Source organism: Lemur catta, chromosome 5 (assembly GCF_020740605.2).
Source record: "Lemur catta isolate mLemCat1 chromosome 5, mLemCat1.pri, whole genome shotgun sequence".
NCBI lineage: Eukaryota > Metazoa > Chordata > Mammalia > Primates > Lemuridae > Lemur > Lemur catta.
In genome coordinates, this window is record NC_059132.1 from 83889202 (window position 1) to 83909904 (window position 20703).

General features: G+C 39.9%; 1 protein-coding gene across 5 annotated transcripts in view; it reads right to left on the reverse strand.

The window, feature by feature from the left end:
* The window catches only part of GAB1 (GRB2 associated binding protein 1), a 113354-nt gene that overhangs the window by 66909 nt on the left and 25742 nt on the right, over positions 1–20703 (reverse strand). Inside the window, exon 1 of one of the 5 annotated variants that reach the window (XM_045552205.1) lies at positions 164–437. The exons of the other annotated variants lie outside the window; for them this stretch is intronic. The gene's annotated coding sequence lies outside the window, so the exon portion shown is untranslated. Of the gene's footprint in view, positions 1–163; positions 438–20703 lie in introns of those variants that run through there. 5 annotated transcript variants of the gene reach the window in all.

A 20703-nucleotide genomic window follows, 5' to 3' on the forward strand; every position in this document is an offset into this window, starting at 1 on the left:
AGAAAGATGCGTAACAAAAGAACATTAGTCACTTTAACCAAAGAATAAGCAAAAGGACAGCCCAGCAGCGTAAAGGTTGTAGAGTAAGAGAAAAAAATATTGCTAAGATACTGAGTAAGATTCTTATCTATTGGCATAAATATTATGAAGGAGGCAAACACACCTTTCATGTGGGCTGTCTAAAAAGGCAGCTTCCCCGTACTTCTGACTTCCAACATCCTGTTCATGGCTAGAGTCTAGGAAAGTAATATATGACCTCAGTAATGCTGGCCTGGCCTGCACCCAAGTCAGTGACTTCAACTGCTGCACATTAATAACAAAAGCCGTACAGAGTGGACATGCAGAGAGAGGGGAAGAGATGAAAGGCTCTGGGGCAGGCTTCTCGGAGCAAAGCTATAATATCCCCTGTTAAAGAAACTGGCCAAGTACTGTTCAGAAACAAGAGCTTCCTCAACTGAAAATATCAGTTGTCTTTTATAAAGCCTGCAGTCATCCCACACAATTTTAAAAAATAGTCTGTGTTGAACTTTAACAACAAAATGATCCTCCCCATAACAGACTGGAGCAAACACCAAGATGTGCTACGTTCCAGCACTTTACACAAAGTAATGCGCTCAGTCTCCAACAACCCAATTAGGTAAATGCTACTAGCCTCAGTTTACAGATCAGGAAATTGAGGCCGGGCGCGGTGGCTCATGCCTATAATCCTAGCACTCTGGGAGGCCGAGGCAGGTGGATCGCTCAAGATCAGGAGTTCGAGACCAGCCTGAGCAAGAGCAAGACCCCGTCTCTACTACAAATAGAAAGAAATTATCTGGCCAACTAAAACATATATAGAAAAAATTAGCCGGGCATAGTGGCGAATGCCTGTAGTCCCAGCTACCTGCGAGGCTGAGGCAGGAGGATCGCTTGAGCCCAGGAGTTTGAGGTTGCTGTGAGCTAGGCTGACACCACAGCACTCACTCTAGCCCAGGCAACAAAGTGAGACTCTGTCTCAAAAAAAAAAAAGGAAATTGATCTGAAAGAGACATTTCCAGATCACAGAGAGTTAGTAGACTTGAACACAGGCCACCACACCAGGCCATACCATAGTGAATCCTCCTAGAACCCCCAGCCTGCCTGCCTAACACCTCAAGGAGGCCCCTGACACTGCAACTCCTAGGGCTGCAGTTCTGGGACTGCTTTATGGCTTCTCCCTGGATTTGAGGAAAAAGGCAAGAAGCTACCTTTCATTAAGTACCTATTTGTGTCAGCCCCTTCAGAAAAGACAAATGCTTTCATTTATTATATGATATAAGCATTATTATCACTATTCCTACACCACAGATGAAAACCAGATTCTGAGGGGTTCAGTAACTTAATGCTAGTGAGAGGTAGTGCTGGCATCTGAACTTGAATCTGTTTGTATGTGGCTCGTGCTCCTGCCACTACAGAAAGTCCTACCTCCTCAGTCACAGGTTCATCCCCTAAAGGGTGACTTATCCAACAGCCCGAGATTCTCTCATATTTCAACCAATCATTCTACAAATGAATGCTGCTTCGACTACTGGGAGGAACATGAGGAGGGAGGAAAGACAGGTCAGTTAAAATTCCAACAAAAGAGCAAAAAAGAACTCTCAAACCAGAGGAAATTCCCACAATTAGTTAACAGAAAGCATGCCTGGTGTGCATCTATTCAGCACTGCTGCAGAGAACTACAGGGACTGTAAATATACAGAACTATATATGTCTGGTATACATAAACTAAACATCTGCAAATCATACTACATTTTAAATGCACTGGAGGAACTCACTATTGAAAAGAATTCTGTGGTTAAATTCCTTTGTAGAGTCAAAAGTGCTTTTGTAATAATAATCCTCTAATTTACTGTCTTTGAATTTTCAAAAGCAGTTATATTCTATTTTAGGCAGACCTACTAGATAGGCAGTCCCCAATCTCTTTGGCAACAGGGACCAGTTTCATGGAAGACAATTTTTCCATGGACCAGGGGTTAGGGGTGGGGTGTCATGGGGGTATGGTACAGAGTTAGGGCGGTGATGCGCAGCCCGTTTCCTAACAGGCCAGGAACCGGTACCAGGATGCAGCCTGGGGGTTGCGGACCACGGTACTGGAGTATATAATCAAATGGTTTTACATAAGCTTGGAATGTAGTTCTGCCTTAAAATTGAAGAAATGAACCATTATATATTTCAAGACCCTTTCTAGCCTGTAGTTCTATGAATTGCTAAGTTGCCTGACATATTAGCATATAAATTAATTTGCTTTTACAGCTTAGCCAAGAATATCTTGAAATAGAAAGGGATCCAAAATCTAATGATTAAAATTTTTAAAAAGTATCATGAGATTGTGACTCAGAATACACAGATATGAGGGTTTCAAGATTCAATCTTCTGATTTTATGGATAAGAAAACAGAGGCCTAAGAGTTCAATTATCTTTTCTAAGTCTTAACTAGGGCCTGGAAGAAATTCAATGGAAGAAATAAAACTAGAACCCAGCATGCTAATACTCAGTTCAATGCATAGTCTGGAATAGGCTCCCTCTATTGACATAACTTAATTACAGAATATTATAAACTTCAAAACAGCAGGAACTATATTTCTAGTTGTCTCCACAGCTTCTACAAATTACTTTAATAATTATTAGAATTATTACCCATTCTGCCTGTGGAGGGCAGGAGGGAATCAGAGGTGGTAGGTATACTAGGCTACCTCCTACTTCATTTCTAGTCTTTGCAGATTGTTAGATTCTAGGGTCTCAGCATACAGTTAAGCAAAATCAGCGCCAACCTCACACAGAGAACAGAGAGGGTGGCAAGATCCAGAAGTACTGTCTCAAGCTGTCCCATGAAAGGACTCGGGATTGGAAGGCAGGGGTATCTGCAAATCAGTTAACCTATCCAACTTAAGATTTCTCCACTCCAAAATTAATAAATTGCACTTCCTGGATCTCTAAGTCCTCTCCCCACATTCAATGTTGTTATTCTGTTTCTTGAACTGTATAACTTTGACACGAAACTAATACTTTAATAAGTCCTTTTCCACTTTCCTTCCAACCACACTCCACCCCCTCCTATGAATAAGGCAGGGAATGGGGAAGCTTTGGTCTGCAATTGCAGCCAAGTCCCCCTTTCTTCTCCTAACACTGCTTCTACCAGAAAAGCTCCTTGGGTTTGGGCGGATTAGGCTTACAGCATATCTGGCTTTACTCCTGGGATCAGGGAGGGCCTCCAGTCCCATCAAAAATACTGCTGGGAGGCTGTGTTCCCTCCAGACAGGCTACCTCTGTTTGGACTCTAATAGACCTTCAACAGAAGAGCTGGTCAACTGCAGGGCCTGGCGGTGTAGAGCTGGTCTGAGGCCAGAGACACAGGTCAAAGAGAGGCCAGGGCTTGGAGTGTGAGCCCTAGTCTGTAACCTGAAACTTAAGAAGGTGATTAAGAAAAGAGATATTCAGACAAGGAAAGCACAGGAGAGATTTGGAGACTAGGAAAATGAGAACTGAGAGAGAGAACACTTTGAAAGTTCCAATAAATTGTCTGGAAAAATCAAATGTTTCTGTCATCTATGGGAATAAAAATAACATGCACTTATTGTATTTCTGAGCTAAACAAGACTTTACTGATTGTCCAGCATAAACACTTTTGCTACTAATGTAGGAGTGTCAAGAAAAAGAAAGGCCAGGACACAGGATTTTCATAATTTAGAAAAAAACCAGAATGTATATTGTACATTTGCATAGGACTTTACAGTTGACAAACTTCATGTGCAAATTCTACTCTGATCCTTATAACCCCCAATGACATTTGAAGAAACTGAGGCTCAAGAGGATGATTCTCTTAACCAAGATGCCCAAACTGCTAATTAGCACATCTTTAGGGCCACCCGGGGCTCTTCTACCATACCACTGAGTCTCTTTAAAACTACTTTTCCTCAAAAGCCACTTTTTAAGATAAATAAAATTTATTACTTATTCATTTTTTTAACTTTTCAATTTTATTTAATTCCTAGCATTGAAACTGCAGGTTTTACATCATTAAACAGTGTTTTGACAGGCTATATCCATCACTGCCCCTTGTACTGCAAAGCATGCTAGTATATGATGGGTTAAATAATCTTTGGGCTACTCTGGAAACTGTCAACCACATATACTGTACTATTGTTTCTACGGGAAGCTCTGTTCCAAGTTCCAATCAATTGACTTAAAAGGGATCGTTTGGAACACATGAACATGGCTAAAAATAACCACCACTGCAAACTTAAGAAATTTCTTGTATTTCACTTTTCTTTTTCATTTCTTTTAAACATATACAGGCATACAGAGAGCTTGTTTTCACTGAGCAGCATGTACGGTATGAAAAGCGAAGTATTTCAGTATAATAGAAGAAATTTCATAAAACTCCCACGTTATGATGGTGGATTACATAAAGAAGTGGGAAAGTCCCCTCTGCCCCAAAACTGTGCCAAGACATCTGACATGCTCATATCTGCCAGGACTCTACAGTTATTCAACACAGAATCCATTTTTTAGATAAATCAGCATAATACTGCAATGATCCAAAAAGTTTAAAAAACAGACTTGTTGCCAGAATAATTAACTTCTTGAGGTCCTCCAAAAGATTTGTTCCGAGAAAAACATCTCCCTGCCAAGGGATTTCAAATTTCAAGCAGAGTGGCAGGTTTTCAGTTAGGAATTGTCAACAAATCACCAACCATACACGGTTTAAAGTTTTTTCATTGAGAATCGAGCTGCCAAGTTTAAGACACAGGAAACCCCACCACCACCAACAACAACAAAAACTTAACTTATAAAAGAGATAAATCAAAGCATGGCTGTGACCACTGAGTCTATTAAAGAAAATGGGTGACCAGGAACATTAGGATAAAATCAATTAACAAGTTTTCCTGATGCTTTTTATATTACTTGACTTATTGAAAATGGATTTATCCACAACTTTTCAGAAACATTTTTGTTGTGTAAGTTCAGACGTGACTATATTTAGCTTAAACCAAACCAAACCAAACCAAAGAAAGGACCATCAGAATAAATATAAATATTACACTATCAACCAAAAGTTCTGGGAAAAAAATCCCTCAGATTTTACTCTACCTGAAATAGCAGGTATTGGGTGACCCGGTGGCTCTGTATCCTGCCACTTTGTCTTGTGCCCTCACTCAGGACAGTCCTTCCAGCAGAATCTTTGAAAAGACAGACTGAGAATGATAGGGATCAAAACAAAAGCAGCTTACATGCATGAGAAACTCTGAATTGCCCAATTTCAGTCCCAGAGCGTCTCAGTCTGCCAATCCTCTATAATTTTTGATGAAGTACAACATAAACCTGTTTAAAACTGTTTGTAATCAAAAGGTACAAAGTGTGAGAACGAAATTCTCTTGGTTATTGAGATGAGTCTTAAAATAACTACAAGCAGCTAATATTTAATTTAATGTTCTTACCTTTATGTGAGAATTCTTAGTACAATACAAAATGCCCTTATAAAACATAACAACCTACAGTAGAAATATCTCATCAGAGATTTCTCATTGTTATTTCTACTTTCTAGACATAAAAAGTAATTTTTTGAAAAAGGCAACTTATTACTACTTTAAATACTCTTCTCTGTCTCTTTCTTGATACAGGTACTTAAAATAGCCTAATATGAAGCCCATACAGCTCCACCGGGCTGAGTCAGGACGTCAGCCACATTCTAGCGAGTTTGTTTTACTCTTTTTAATCTGAAAAATATTCAATATACACCTTAAATTCCTTTTTGGTGGTGCTGGACATTAGTTTTTCTGTGATATAAACCATTATGCCCTCACTTACCTATTTCTACAAGCTTATGCTTTCTTATTTTGAGTTAGTTGAAAGCAGATACATATTCATGATCTGCAAACAAACTTTAAACAAATAACCCTACAGTTCCCCAAACAGTATTACCTCACATACTTGTATTTTTGTCTTTTTTATATTCATTAATTCCCCTGGGTCACAGCTTCTTCAGGTATAAAAGGGGTGTGTGTGCTGGAGTGGGGGTGGGTGAGAACGCCACAGGACACAATATACTTATGATTTCCAAGTTCCCATCCAAACCCAAATTTATATTATTTTATAATTTCTCTGGTCTGCATTTATCCCAGACACGAGCTCCTGTACAGCAATGGTTTTCAACTGGGGGTGGCTATTTTGCCCCCAGGGGACACCTGGCAATGTCTGGAGTCATTGGGGGTGAAGTGCACCACGGGCATCTCATGGGTAGAGACCAAGGATGCTGCTAACTAGCGTCCTATGATTCACAGGGCAGCCCCCCCACAAGAAAGAATCAGTCAGGCCAAAATGTCAATAGTGCTGAGGCTGAGAAGTCCCACTGTAGAGTAACAAGCTTGGGAAACTAAATATTCAGAAAATTGTGGAGGCCATTTCCTAAAGTATCTGCTACTTTCATATTCCTAAGACAGGCAGCTTAAGAAACCTTCAGCTCCTAAAGGGGAAGCAGAAAGCAATAGGGCTTATTCACAGCTCCCTTTCTCCCCCATCTCCCTCTTTCTCTCATCCATGGCTACTGCATGATCAATGCTGGGAGGCAGGTGAATCAGTAATAGTCTCTGCCTTCCAGGTTCCGCCATCTAGCGAAGGTGACAGAATGGTCTCCTTACCACCAGCATGGTACACGCTCAGAGCAGGTAGCAATGGACTTTCAGAAGCCCACAGGTTCTTTAGAAAGTACATTAGGTATCGAAACTGCATTTAATCAGCAGATATTACTAAGAAGCCTTCACTGGCGAGTTTTTAAACAGATCAATTCAGCTAGAAAAGTTTGGTCACATTAAGAAAATATGTTTTCAATTTACCAAAATGATGAAAGTTGTTCCTCAGTCATGAATGTCACCTCTATCCTTCTAAGGGAGTATATAATCAAATGGTCCTCCAAGAAGACTAAAAGTACTCCAAGGATCATTGGCTTTACTGGCCTTACAAGTCATTCTGGATTCTTTTTGCTGGGAAGGTGAGTAAGGACGGCCCAGAGGTCAGAGCAATGACTGCTCGGTGGGAACTGCTTGCTTTCTGGGATACTCTGGGACATATCCAGGGGAGACATATAATTTTTCCTTCAAACCAAGACACTTTTGAAAGTGATTCTTCTAGGACAACAGTATAAACTAGGACAAGTGTCCATTAGAGCCATGGCTACTATGGCAGCACTTCAGAAGCAACCTCAATTGGACAATGATGCCCACATGAATGAACCATGCAATAGCCACAGACATAGTAAGCCACAGTAAACATAAGTATGACTGCTACTTTTTTAGTCAACTAAAAATCACATGGAGTCGAAAGGAAAGAAATTTGACACTCAGCATAACATACACACAGAACATACTCAAATGCCAAATCTAGAAAACATGAACATACTCTGTTTATGAATCTAAAGTATAAGATTCCCACAATAGTGTGCACCAGATGGGATTTTGCCTTTTCTCTGCAGCACATGAAAAGCAAGAAAAATTGTTAAACGGGTTCTTTTCTTTAAATTTGGCTAATATATCCTCCAATCAGCACAAGCACATTTCTGGTACTCGTAGCCAATATAAACTCTCAGTTACAAGTCACTTGACCGTACAGGTGTGGCATGTTTAACCACATTCTGGTTCATGGACACCCTTGTACTAGGCAAGAGACAGCTTTAGTAATTCTTCCCTTGGAGTCACACTGGCAGCATAGAGTGTGGGCTCTTGGGCACCTGAGTGGAGGCAAGATGTTATACATTAATCCACAAAATCCTATGAAACAGGACACCAAGCTCCTTGGAAAACAAAAATATTCCCTAGAAGAATAAGGTCAATACTCTCCTCATCTTGAATCCAACCCACAAATAAGGTGTGTTTAAAAAAAAAAACAACAACAACGAAAACAAAAAATACTGTAATCTTACACGAAGCTGGCAAACAAAAAACATGGACTAATATTTTGGGCACATAACTAAGACTGAGTGCAAAAGAGAGTTCATCCCTGCAAGGTTAGGAAGGCCAGACAGAGCCCAGGTACAGCAACCGCGGCAACACAGCCATCCTCCCACTTTCTTTTAATCTTTATCAGAAGGAATATAAAAATTCTGGGGAAGATGATACAACTTTCACAAAAGTCAGAAGGCAGAACTATTCAACTTCCATTTTACCTCAATGTTCCAGATTTGATCAAGGAAGGGACTTAACACTGGAAATGGCAGCCCATCCCGAAAAGCGGGGGAAAGGCCACTTTAGATTTTAGCTTCAACTCATCCTACGGAACAAATAGAGCCACTTCAGGCAAGTTCTCTCTGTACACATAAAGGGAGAGATTCCACAAAAGATGAAAGGGTAAATACAAAAAGGATAAACCACAGACAGGCACACTTGGTATAGGGTCAAACAAAATTCTACCTTAGGTTTTTAAGTAGACGGATTATGAAGACTGAGGGGGGGGGCGGTGAGAGAGCGGCAATTGCTTATTTTATTTCAAATGTCACGTCAAATTATCCTAACATGTTTTTTGGTAAGCCTGGTATCAGATGGAAATGCCATAAACAGAATGCATGTTTATTTTTAAAAAATGTTTGGATACAATGAAGAAATGTGAAATGAATGACATAGTTAAAGCTATTCACAGTTATTTGAAATGTCATCCTAGAACAGGGTTAATTATTTGAGCTGCTATAATCTGAAGGAATGGTCTCTTGCCATTATTTTTTTTAATTAAACAATTATGTTAATCACCTAGATGAAGTTTGAGAATGGACTTGTTAATTGTGTAGGTGACATAAAGTTAGACGAGAGACAATATTCCAAAGGATCTTAATGTAGAATACTCCATAGATAGCAATAAGATAACATTTTCATAGAAATAGATGTTGGGTACTATATTTAAATATATGTATAAATTGTACAAACAGAAGTTCTGGAGACCTGGCTTACCAGTACTTCAATAAGAGTCAGAAGTAACATAGCTGTTAAAAAACAAAAAAAAGACATTCAATCCAATCCTCAGATGCACTACTAAAATTAAATAACCAGATCAAGAGAAGAAATAGTCTAATAGGCATTACCCAAGTTGAAAAACCACATCTGGAGAGATGAGTGAAATTCTGGGAACAGTATTTTAAGAGGAAATTAATTATCTGGAGAAAGACCAGGACAGTTAAGAGTATAGAAATCATACCATACGAGAAACTGTTGACAAAACCAGAAAGGTTTGGCCCCTAAAGAACATTACATGGAAATACGATGGCTTTCTACTATTTAAAAGGCCATAATTGGGACAGTCCCTGAACAAATTCCAGTTTGTCAATGTCTCTCCAAAATGTAAATGCAATACTCTAGGACCTGCACGACAATAAGACAATAACAAAGCAAACATGACCTCTCTGATGTTGGGCATTCTATTCACACAGCCTACGATGGAATCAGGCTTTTTGGCAACTGCATTACACAGTTGACTCATCATGACTTCATACCCAACTTAAACCACAGTTTTCTCTTGTGACCATGGTTAACTGCTGTTAATCTTAACAGTTATTACCACGAGAGATCACACTATACATTTGTTTGCTCAATGTCTGTCTCTACCCACTACAACGTCAGCTTCATCAGGGCAGAGTCTCTGTCTTGTTCACAGGTGATACCCAGCACTGAGAACACGTCATGGCCCATTCAGTAAATATTTATTTATTTTTTTCTTTTCTTTTTTTATTTTGAGACATAGTCTCACTCTGTTGCCTGGGCTAGAGTGCCATGGTGTCAGCCTAGCTCAAAGCAACCTCAAACACCTGGGCTCAAACGATCCACCCGCCTCGGCCTCCCAGAGTGCTATGATTACAGGCGTGAGCCATCGCGTCCGGCCAGTAAATATTAATATATGTTCAATAAGTGAGTGATCAGTAAAAAAAAAAAACAACATAGCCATAATAAGGACAAAAGACAAAGGGCAAGAAAGTAGCAAAACAGAGAACTAGCAAGTACTGGAAGGCACATTTGAATGCAAGAAAAACCTTCCTAATAATTAGAGCTGTTCAACAACAAAACAAGATGCTTCTTGAAGTAAGATTTTGTTCTCCAAAACTGAATATGTTAAAAAAGATGTGGAATGAATAGAAGTCTACATTTTTTTGGATGCTTGAACTGGGTAACTTCAAGTATCCTGGGAGTCAATGATTCTTCATAGAAATCAGCTCCATAGTATCAATGGGGATGATAGGGATGTCCCGTTCCATGTAACACCTGCGCTGGACAGTTTCCACCTACCCTTCCAGGTCCACACTCCACCTAGTTCTTCTCTGCTCCGAGGCTGAGGAGGCTAATCTGTTCGAGAACTGCATCAACCCTTGTTCTCTGGCTTTCAGTTGGGTTTGGTCGGCAGAGAAAAAGGGCAAGAGATAAGAAAGAGAAGATCCTGACCTCAGGGGACAGCTGAGTCCCCTATGTGTCTTCAGTGGATGGTCTCCCTTGACTAGAGACCTCAGCTCATGCAAAGCAGCCATTTCTGTAAGCCATCTCTCTTGTGGTTTGGTAAGATCGCCTACTCTTTCCTCTTCAGGTGTAGGTACTGGCCCTTGCTCCACACCCTCTTATTTGTCACAGTATTTTCACTATACCGTTTTTTTGTTTTCTATTTATGAAATTTTCCTCAAACTATCTGACTCGAGTGTGCCGTCTGCCTCCCACCAGGCCCCTGACCAATGCTACACCTAAGTGGGTGCTCATCCAGTTTCTGTTTGCACATGTACAGGGACTGGGAGGGGACATACTAGGTTTTGGAGAGCTCTAATTGTTAAACATATCTTTTTTATATTCCTCCAACTCTGTAACTCTTATTCATAAGTTTTAGTGCTGCTATGGTAATAACACTAGGCTTTTTGCTTATTTGAAGCTGGTTTTCAAAACAGGCATGACAATGGGGAAACATATAGTATGCACAGGTCACAACGCATGAGTCTGTGTCTCAGCACAACTGCATAAACAGCTTGACTTCCTGTGCATTCTGTAAGAGCAGTTTCCCAGTGTAGCAAGCATGCTGGCTTTACATCCAATCATTCCTTCAGAAACAGGAAGCAATGTCAGATTATCAAGCAACAATATCGGATTTTGGGCAGATGAAAAGAGAACACAAAGGAGGCAAATGAGAGAATCTGGTGATAATAGCGGGGGTGGGGGGTCACGTGTCATACACAGTATGTGAGGGGCCTAGAAAAAAGAGCACTAGTTTTGCTACACAGATGGGTTAATAGTGGGGTCCTCATTTACTTTTAGGCTGCTACCATATTGTGGGTACATTTGCCCAGGGAGTGCCAAAGCGAACTGCTTTTGGGAGTCTTCATCTCCGTCTGTTTGCAAACCAAACCCAGTTTGCCAATCAGGCAGACATCTGGCATGGGGACCATGACACACCTTCCTCGTGGAGCCTCACTCTGAGACAGGGCCAAGCTGTACTCTGTCAGAACTCATCTGAAGACGCAAAGAGAGTTGAAACCACAGCAGGAGAGCTATGAAGAGAGAAGATGTTTTTAAAACTTGGATGGTTTTCACCAAGACTCTTATTGTTTGGCTTCCTACTTTCCAAACACATAAGCTTTTGCAGTCCATGAAAACATTCTGTTAACAGCAGGTCAGCTGTTCCAAATTCACAGTCACTATCAACATGGACCTCGTTATCAGGGATGTCTTTCATAATGAAAAATTACTTTCTCCCTTGGAAATCCTCGTTGTCTAAATTTATTGGATTTTTGTGTGGCAAGCAACTGGACCTACGCCGAAACCCCCTTGAGGTTTCGATAACGGTGTTTTCTGCAGGAACAAAAAATCAGGTTGCAGCTGAAGAGCCGAAAGAGCAAGACTTGGAAGGAATATGTAAATAAATTCTTAAATTTGTCTACTATTTCACTGTTTACCAAGTGATTTTCACATTAATTGACTCTGGTTAATCTTCACCATCACCCTATAAGTGGTCCCAAAGGAGTTTATTGCTATAATAAAACTATAAATTGTGAGCTTAAGAGTTTCTAGCAGAGACGGGGGAAAGACAAGATGGCTGACCAGAGATACCAGCTGCCAGATCATCTCCAAAAGCAGGAAAAATTTCAGATGAAAAAGAAAAAGCAAACAGTCATAGATCGGGTGTAATTCCAAGGGAAAAGTGCCAGAACCTACCAGAGATTCCACAGGAAGAAGCTGCAGAGCAGAAAAAGAAGGAGCAAGGTATCAGCAGAGGATAATGCCCAAGAGGCTTGGAGTCCACTGAAAAGGGTAGGTGGGAGTGTTTGTTTTTCCCTGCCTCACATCTCTGGCAGACGGCAGGCTCCGACTACCCTCACAAACGCAAAAGCTGCTGCCACCAGTAAACTGGTAGCTTCCTGAGGACAAAGCACCAGGCTGCCAGCCCCCTTGGGGTGCTTCCAATCACCACAGACCTGCACCCAGATGGCAGGCACCATATTGCTTCTCCACCCACCGTGTGCCTTTGTCCTCCCCAGGGGGCTTCAGCCCCTCAGTTTTCATCTTGCTTGCTCCCACACAAACATTTCCCAACTGGGACCCAGACTGCAGGAGCCATGGGGGCTGGTGAGTCCCAGGGAATCTGTGTGACCCCAAAGCCTGGACATTCTGGGCAAGCTGCCTTCTGGAGAGAGGGACAGAGATGAGCAGAGTGCTAGCTTTCCTTCATCCAGGCCTTTTTCCTCTTCCCCTACCCTGCCCACAGCTCCTGAGAGAGAAAATCCAGCCAGGGCTCTCAGGAGCTGCTGCTCCACACCAAGGCTTCCACAGAGAGTGGTGCTCAAACTTTTCCTCTTAAGGGCCTTCAGAGGAGTAAGGGGTGCTCCGACTGTGAGCTTCCTGCTCACTGGCCCTCCCTGGTGCTGCTTGCCCGGCTGCTCCATCAGAGCAGGGCACACTTGAAAGCAGAGGGACATCAAACCTGCTTGAGCACCCCACAGGCAACTTGAGACCAGCACGCTTCTCCCTGGCACCGTCAGGGATTGATCTTCAGAGACCTGGGGACAAGCCTACAAGGTCAGATCCTGTACCCCCAAGACTCGATCATGTTGCTCAGGGGAACAATGGGGAGATTTGGGGACTAATCTTGGGAGGTGAGGGAGCCCACGTTGGCAAAACTGAAAAGAAAGCGCAGTGTTGGTCCCAGTCTCAGCACACTCACGGAGCACCCCTCCCCCCACAGGAAGGCCAAGCTGTCAGCCAAGGCGGGGATCGGGGACAGAGAAGCTCCCAGCCCACCGTGCAATCCTAGGGGAGCACAGCTAGTTTGAGCTCCTGACTGCTGGCAGATGTCAGAGGCACACCGTAGAGCAGAGGAAGGGGGAGTAGAGCAAAATCTGCTCCTGACAACCAGACTGTGAATCTCAGATGGACCCATCTGCACGAGCAGACTTTCTGGCTGGGTGGGGCCACTTCAGCCCCTCCCTGGAAGCCTTCCCCAGAAGCAGGGCACAGACCTTTGACCCCTGACAAAACAGCTATGTTATGAGCTTTCATGGAGTTTGAGGGCAGGCTCACCCAATGTAGCCCCAATCAGCCACACTCCCGCACCTGCCTCTGCTGTGGCAGAAAATACAGACTCACCTGGATGTTCCAGGCCCCCAACCACCACCAGGGGCATTCAAGTCCTTCTCCTGAAGGGCTAGAGCCAGTCACAGGTCCCAAAACCAACACTGCAGCTTGTTCCTTCCAGCAAGTGCCACCTACTGGCAGGGAGGTCAATTTGTACAGCACTTTACAGCATTTACTGACTCAATCATATAGGGTGTGGTTGATTCTTACCCACAAGCACCACCTACTGTCTCAGAGATTAAACTGAGTGTGCCAATACAATTAACACTGTTAAGAAGACCACAGGGCTGGGGAAAGACAAACGATTTCAAAGACCTCCATTCTTTCTCATCAAAGAGAGACAGGGAATCTGCCCATACACATAGCTCACCACTGCTACAGCCTACAAAAAACTACCAACTGAGAAAACCACCACACTAAGGATATCTATAACCAAGGCATCCATCCAGAACCTAGATCGCCATCAAAGCACCCACAAGCAAAGCCAAAGGTTCTTACCCAACATATGCTACAGACACTCCTTTACAAGTGGGGAGAGGGGTGGGGGGAAAGCCCCATATAAACAAAAGAAAATCCAAAAATAAGAAGTGACAGCTGTGCCAGATGAGAAGGAATCAGTAAAAGAACTCCAGAGCTGTGAAAAATCAGAGTGAAAGGACACCCCTCAAAGGGAACACCAGCTCTCTAGCAATGGGTAACAACCAAAATGAAAATATTGAAATGACAGATAAAGATTCCAAATAGGGTTTGTAAGGAAGCTTGATGAAATCCAAGAGAAAATGGAAAACCAACTCAAAGAAACCAGAAAAACAATTCAGGAAATAAATGAAAAAATCACTAAAGAGACTCACATGTTAAAAAAAATAAAAATAAAACTCTGGAAATGAAAAATTCATTTAAGGAAATACAAAACACAGTGGAAAGTTTTAAGAATAGATTAGACCAGGCAGAAGAAAGAATCTCAGAGCATGAAGACAACTCTTTTGAAGTAAATCAGTCAAAAATAAAGAACAGAAAATTAAGAGGAATGAACAAAGCCTACAAGAAATATGAGATTATGTAAAACAGCCAAATATAAGAATCATAGGCACAGAAAACATGCAAGGGCTGGAAAACCTACTTGAGAGAACAACTGAGGAAAACTGTCTGGGTCTTGCTATAGAGTCAGACACCCAGGTATAAGAAGCTCAATGAACACCTGGGAGATTCATTGCAAAGAGACAATCACCAAAACATACAGTCACCAGACTGGCCAAAGTCAACACAAAGGAGGAACTCTTGTGAGCTGTGAGGGAAAAACATCAAGTAACTTACAAAGGAAAATTCAACAGGCTAACTGCAGACTTCTCAACTGAGACCTTACAAGCCAGAAGGGATTGGGGCCCCATCTTTGGTCTTCTTAAACAGAACAACTGCCACCCTAGAATTTTGTATCCTACAGAACTAAGTGTCATTTATGAAGGAGAAATAAGACTTTTCAGGACAAGCAAACACTGAAGGAATTTGGCAAGACTAGACTTGCCCTGCAGGAAATCTTCAGAACCACATTATACATGGATCAGCACAACAGACACCCACCAGTGTAAAACCACCCAAAAGCTAAAGCTCAAAGCTCATATAAAATAATAGCACAAAAGGTAAAACAAAGCAATAAGGTACTACACAACACGATGAACAAAACAGCAACCCACATATCAATTTCATGATATGAACATGAATGGTTTGAATGTTCTACTCAAGAGACACAGGCTGGCTGAATGGATAAAAAAAGACAACCCAACTATCCACTGTCTCCAGGAAACACATTTAACCCACAAGGACTCATACAGACTCAAGGTAAAGGGATGAAAAAAATATCCCATGCAAATGAAAACCAAAAGAAAGTAGGTGTAACCATTCTCATATCAGATAAAATTGACTTTAAATCAACAATAGTAAAGAAAGACAAAGATGGTCATTATATAATGGTAAAAGGAGCAATTCAACAAGAAGATATAACAATCCTAAATATTTATGCACCTATCATGGGAGCACCAAGAATCATAAAGCAATCCCTACTAGATCTAAGCAGCATCTTAAGTGCCAGGGACTTCAGCACCCCACTGACAGAAGTGGACAGATCATCCAAGCAGAAAATAAATGAAGAAATGCTAGACTTAAATGGGACTCTAAAACAAATGGGCCTAACAAGACATTTACAGAACATTTTACCCAAAAACTACTGAATATACATTCTTTTCATCAGCATATGGAACATTCTGAAAGACTGACCATACCTTGGGCCACAAAATACGTCTCAACAAATTCAGAAAAACAGAAATCATATACCATGTATCTTCTCAGACCACAATGGAATAAAATTAAAATTCAACTGCAAGAGAAACACTCAATTCTACACAAAGTCATGGAAATTAAACAACCTGCTGCTGAATGATTATTAGATCCATAATGAAATTAATATGGAAATCAAAGGATTCCTTGAACTGAATAATAAAGGGGACATAAGCTGTCAAAATCTAATGAGATTCATCAAAAGCAGTCCTCAGGGAAAAATCGATAGCCTTAAATGCCTACAACAAAGAGAAAGCTCACAAATCAACAATCTAATGACACATCTCAAAGAACTAGAAAAGGAAGAGCAAACCAAATGCAAAGCCAGCAGAAAAAAAGAAATAAGTACAGTCAGAGCAGAACTAAATGAAATGGAAAACAAATATACAAAGGATCAACGAAATAAAAAGTTGGTTTTTTGAAAAAATAAGCAAAACTGATAGACCTCCTGCTAAACTGACCAGGAATACAAGAGAAAAGGACTCAAATAAGCTCAATCAGAAATGAAAAAAGAGATATTATACCTGATAAAATATCATCTGTGAATACTATGTAAATTTCTATGCAAATAAACTAAAAAATGTAGACAAAAATGGACAAATTCCTGGAAACATGCAACCTCCCAAGACTCAATTAGGAAGAAATAGAATTCCCGAACAGACTAGTAATAAGCAACAAGACTGAAGCACTAATAAAAAAGCTTCCAACAAAAAAAGCCCTGGACCAGGTGGATTCACAGCTGAATTTTACCAGACCTACAAAGAAAAGCTGGTACCCATACTGCAGAAATTACTCCACAACACCAAGAAGGAGGGAATCCTTCTCATTCTGTGAAGCCAGTATTACCTTGATATCAAAGCCAGGAAGGACACAACAAAAAAAGAAAACTACAGAGCAATATCCCTTCTCAATACAGATGCAAAAATTCTCAATAAATACTCGCAAAGCAAATTCAACAGCACATCAAAAAAAAAAAAATCCACCATGACCAAGTGGGATTCATTCCAGGGATGCACAGAAATCAATAAATGTCTTTCACCACATAAACAAAAGCAAACCCAAAGATCATACAATCATCTTAATAGATGCAGAAAAACCATTCGAATAAATTCAGCACCTTTTCATGATAAAAACCCTCAACAAACTAGGCATAAAAGAAATACTTATCAAAATTATAAAAGCCATATGTAACAAACTCACACCTAGCATCATACTGAACAGAGAAAAGTTGAAAGCATTCCCACTAAGAACTGGAACAAGACAAGGGTGCCCACTATCGGCACTTCTATTCAACTTAGTGCTAGAAGTCCTAACCAGGACAATCAGGTAGGAGAAAGAAAGGGTATCCAAATCAGGAAAGAAGAGGTGAAACTTTCACTTCTTGCTGATGATACAATCTTATATTTGGAAAACCCCCAAGACTCCACCAAGAGGCTCCTGGAATTGATAAATAAATTCAGCAAAGTCTCAGGTTACAAAATCAATGTACACAAATCAGTAGCATTCTTATATATCAATAACAGCCAAGCTGAGAGTCAAATCAAAGACTCACTACCATTCACAATAACCACAATGAAAATAAAATACCTAGGAATATACTTAACCAAGGAGGTAAAAGATCACTACAAAGAGAACTATGCAATACTGAAGAAAGAAATCACAGATGACACAAACAAATGTAAAAACACATTATGCTCAGGGATTGGTAGAATCAACACTGTTAAAATGTCCATACCATCCAAAGTGATTTACAGATTCAATGCAATCCCCATTGAAATACCAACGTCATATTTCACAGATCTAGAAAAAATAATTCTATGCTTCATTTGGAACAAGAAAAGAACCCAAATAGCCAAAGCAATCTTAAGCAAAAGAACAAATCTGGAGACATCACATTACCAGACTTCAAACTACAGTACACTACAAGGCTATAGTAACCAAAACCAGCATGGTATTGGCACAAAAATAAAGACACAGAGCAATGGAACAGTCAACAGAAACCCAGATACAAAACCATCCACATACAGCCAACTGATCTTTGACAAGGCAGACAACAATATACACTGGGGAAAAGAAGCCCTATTCAATAAATGGTGCTGGGAGAAATGGATAGCCACATGCAGTAGACTGAAATAGGATCCATCTCTCTCACCATTGACAAAAATTAATTCAAGGTGGATAAAAGACTTAAAAGTAAAGAATGAACACATAAGAATGCTAGAACAAAATGTTGGAAAAACTCTTCTAGATATCGGCTTAGGCAAAGAATTTATGAAGAAGACCCCAATGCCAATCACACCACCAACAAAAATAAATAAATGGTACTTGATTAAATTAAAAAGTTTCTGCATGGCTAAGGAAATAATCAACAGAGCAAAAAGACAACCTATTCTTCAGCAATAACAAGAAATGAAGTTGTGATACATGCTACAACACAGATGAACCTTAAAAAGACTATGCAAACTGAAAGAAGCCAGACACAAAAGTCCACATAATAAATAATTCCATTATATAAAATATCCAGAATAGGCAAATCCACAGAAACACAAAGTAGATTAGCAGTCACCTAAGGCTTGGGGAGATATGAGAAGCGACTGCTAACAAGTATGGGGTTTCTTTTTTGGGTGTGATGAAAATGTTCTGGAATTGCAGAGTGGTGACGGTTGCATAATTCTGTGCATGTGCTAAAAAAGTACTGAATTGCATACTATAAAAGGGTGAACTTTATAATATGTGACTTACAAATCAACAGAGCTGTTAAAATAATATTAATCCATTTTAATATTTATGTTTATGTAGTATATTAACACCAAGATTAGTGTCTTATACATATTATTCACTTAGAAATATGTATTATGTATAGAGAATGCCACAGGTACACAGGACATAGTATGTAACAGCAGAGTGAAACCTTTAAGAGTTTTTAAGATTCATTCTTAGACCTTTGCTAGAAAAAAACATGAATCTGCTATTTTCACTCAGTTGCTCCAGCTGGAGTGCAGCAGTGTCATCATAGCTCACTGCAACCTCAAACTCCTGGGCTCCAGAGATCCTCCTGTCTCAGCCTACCAAGCAGCTGAGACTACAGGCACAAGCACTACTCCCAGCTAATTTTTCTATTTTTTTTTTTTTGTAGAGATGGGGTCTTGCTCTTGCTCAGAGTGGTCTTGAACTCCTGATCTCAAGCAATCTTGCCACCTTGGCCTCCCAGAGTGCTAGGATTACAGGTGTGAGCCACCACTCCCAGCTCACTCTCTTCTTAACCCTCCAAATCAGGTTCAATTCAGGCGTTAAAAAATAAATGATAGACACAAGTTATATGAAGCTCAATTACCTAAACACAAAATAAAATGTTAGTAGGAAGGATTATTGTCTTTTACATGGCATCAGATTTAATATTCAAATGGATTTTTTTTTCAAACTCAAGGCTGCATTCCATTGTATGTCTTTTTGAAGACTGTAAGAAAAAGACCAAAGATTTTCAGATGCCCGTATTTGTTTTGTGTTGTCTGGTTCATTTATATGTTCTTAATTTATATAGTCTGGTCTGATACTAGTATTTAATTTATTCTGTCCTTCAAGAAAGACTCAAAGACTTTAGAAAGCTAAGTTTCCTGTTCTGAATCATATTTATCATAAATTTCTGATCTTGTGCTTTAAAATTAGAAAAAACTCAAGTTTAAGGAAAACTTAACTCATCACAAGCAAAAACCTAGCTTAATTAAATGTTCATTTTAAGAATAAAAGCAAAGGAAAGTAAAAAAGATAATACAACTGCACATAAAAGGACAAAAATCTATGTACCATCTGTACATAATTAAGGGACAAACAGAAGGAAAACATTTCCCAATGTGTAGACCTGTGGATTCTGAGTCACCTTTTAAATCTAACTGCTTACCTTCTTTGCCATAAATGAAACTACTATTTATTGCATACCTATTATATACTATTTATCAAGAAACCATTTGTCTTGTTTTAAATTTGGTTCATTACTTTGTAATAATGTGATTTTCTCCTAAAATAGAAACTTTACTTAAAAACAATCTTCCAAAGCACTGTGGAAGTGCCTCTACATTTAATTTCTACAATGGTGAAACAATAAGTATTGATAAACCAAGTTAGTATGCATTCAGTTTGTTTCAATAATTTAAGATTCTTGTCAACTCTAGATAATGGTGTCTTTTTTGTCAACAGAAACACTGCTATGTCTACCTGTACGAGCTATCACTCTGCATTAAATAGAATGGCACAGAATTCTTAAAGGATCATAGAAGCAAATTACTGAATATTAATAATTTATGGATTGTTCTTTCACTAAAACTGAACTCAAATGTGGGTTTTCAATTTCCCATAATTATGGGGATCAGATTCTAGCTAAAGATTGATTTTTACATTAAAGGAAACTGATAAAATGACAAATAAGAAACTAGTCAGGCAATAAAATACATAGTTTATCAGTAGTTATTGTAGAGAAGAAAAAGAACACTCTATAAAATTCAAGTTTAAGTACTGATTCAGGGATTACCATGCATAACTTTAATCCGTAAATGGAACTCCAGAAAATAGAAATAGTAACTGTTTCCCTCCATGTCCTGGGAGGAAGCAGCCATTAATCTACCTGCCAGAAACAGTTAATATATTACCTGAATTACAGGCTTCAACTACGAATAAAAGAGATACACCAATAAAGAGGTTTGTGGTTCAAAATAGATTTGAAATTAACTACTAGGCAACTTTTCCAAAGTTCAAGGCAAAAAAGTATTTCCAAGTCACAATT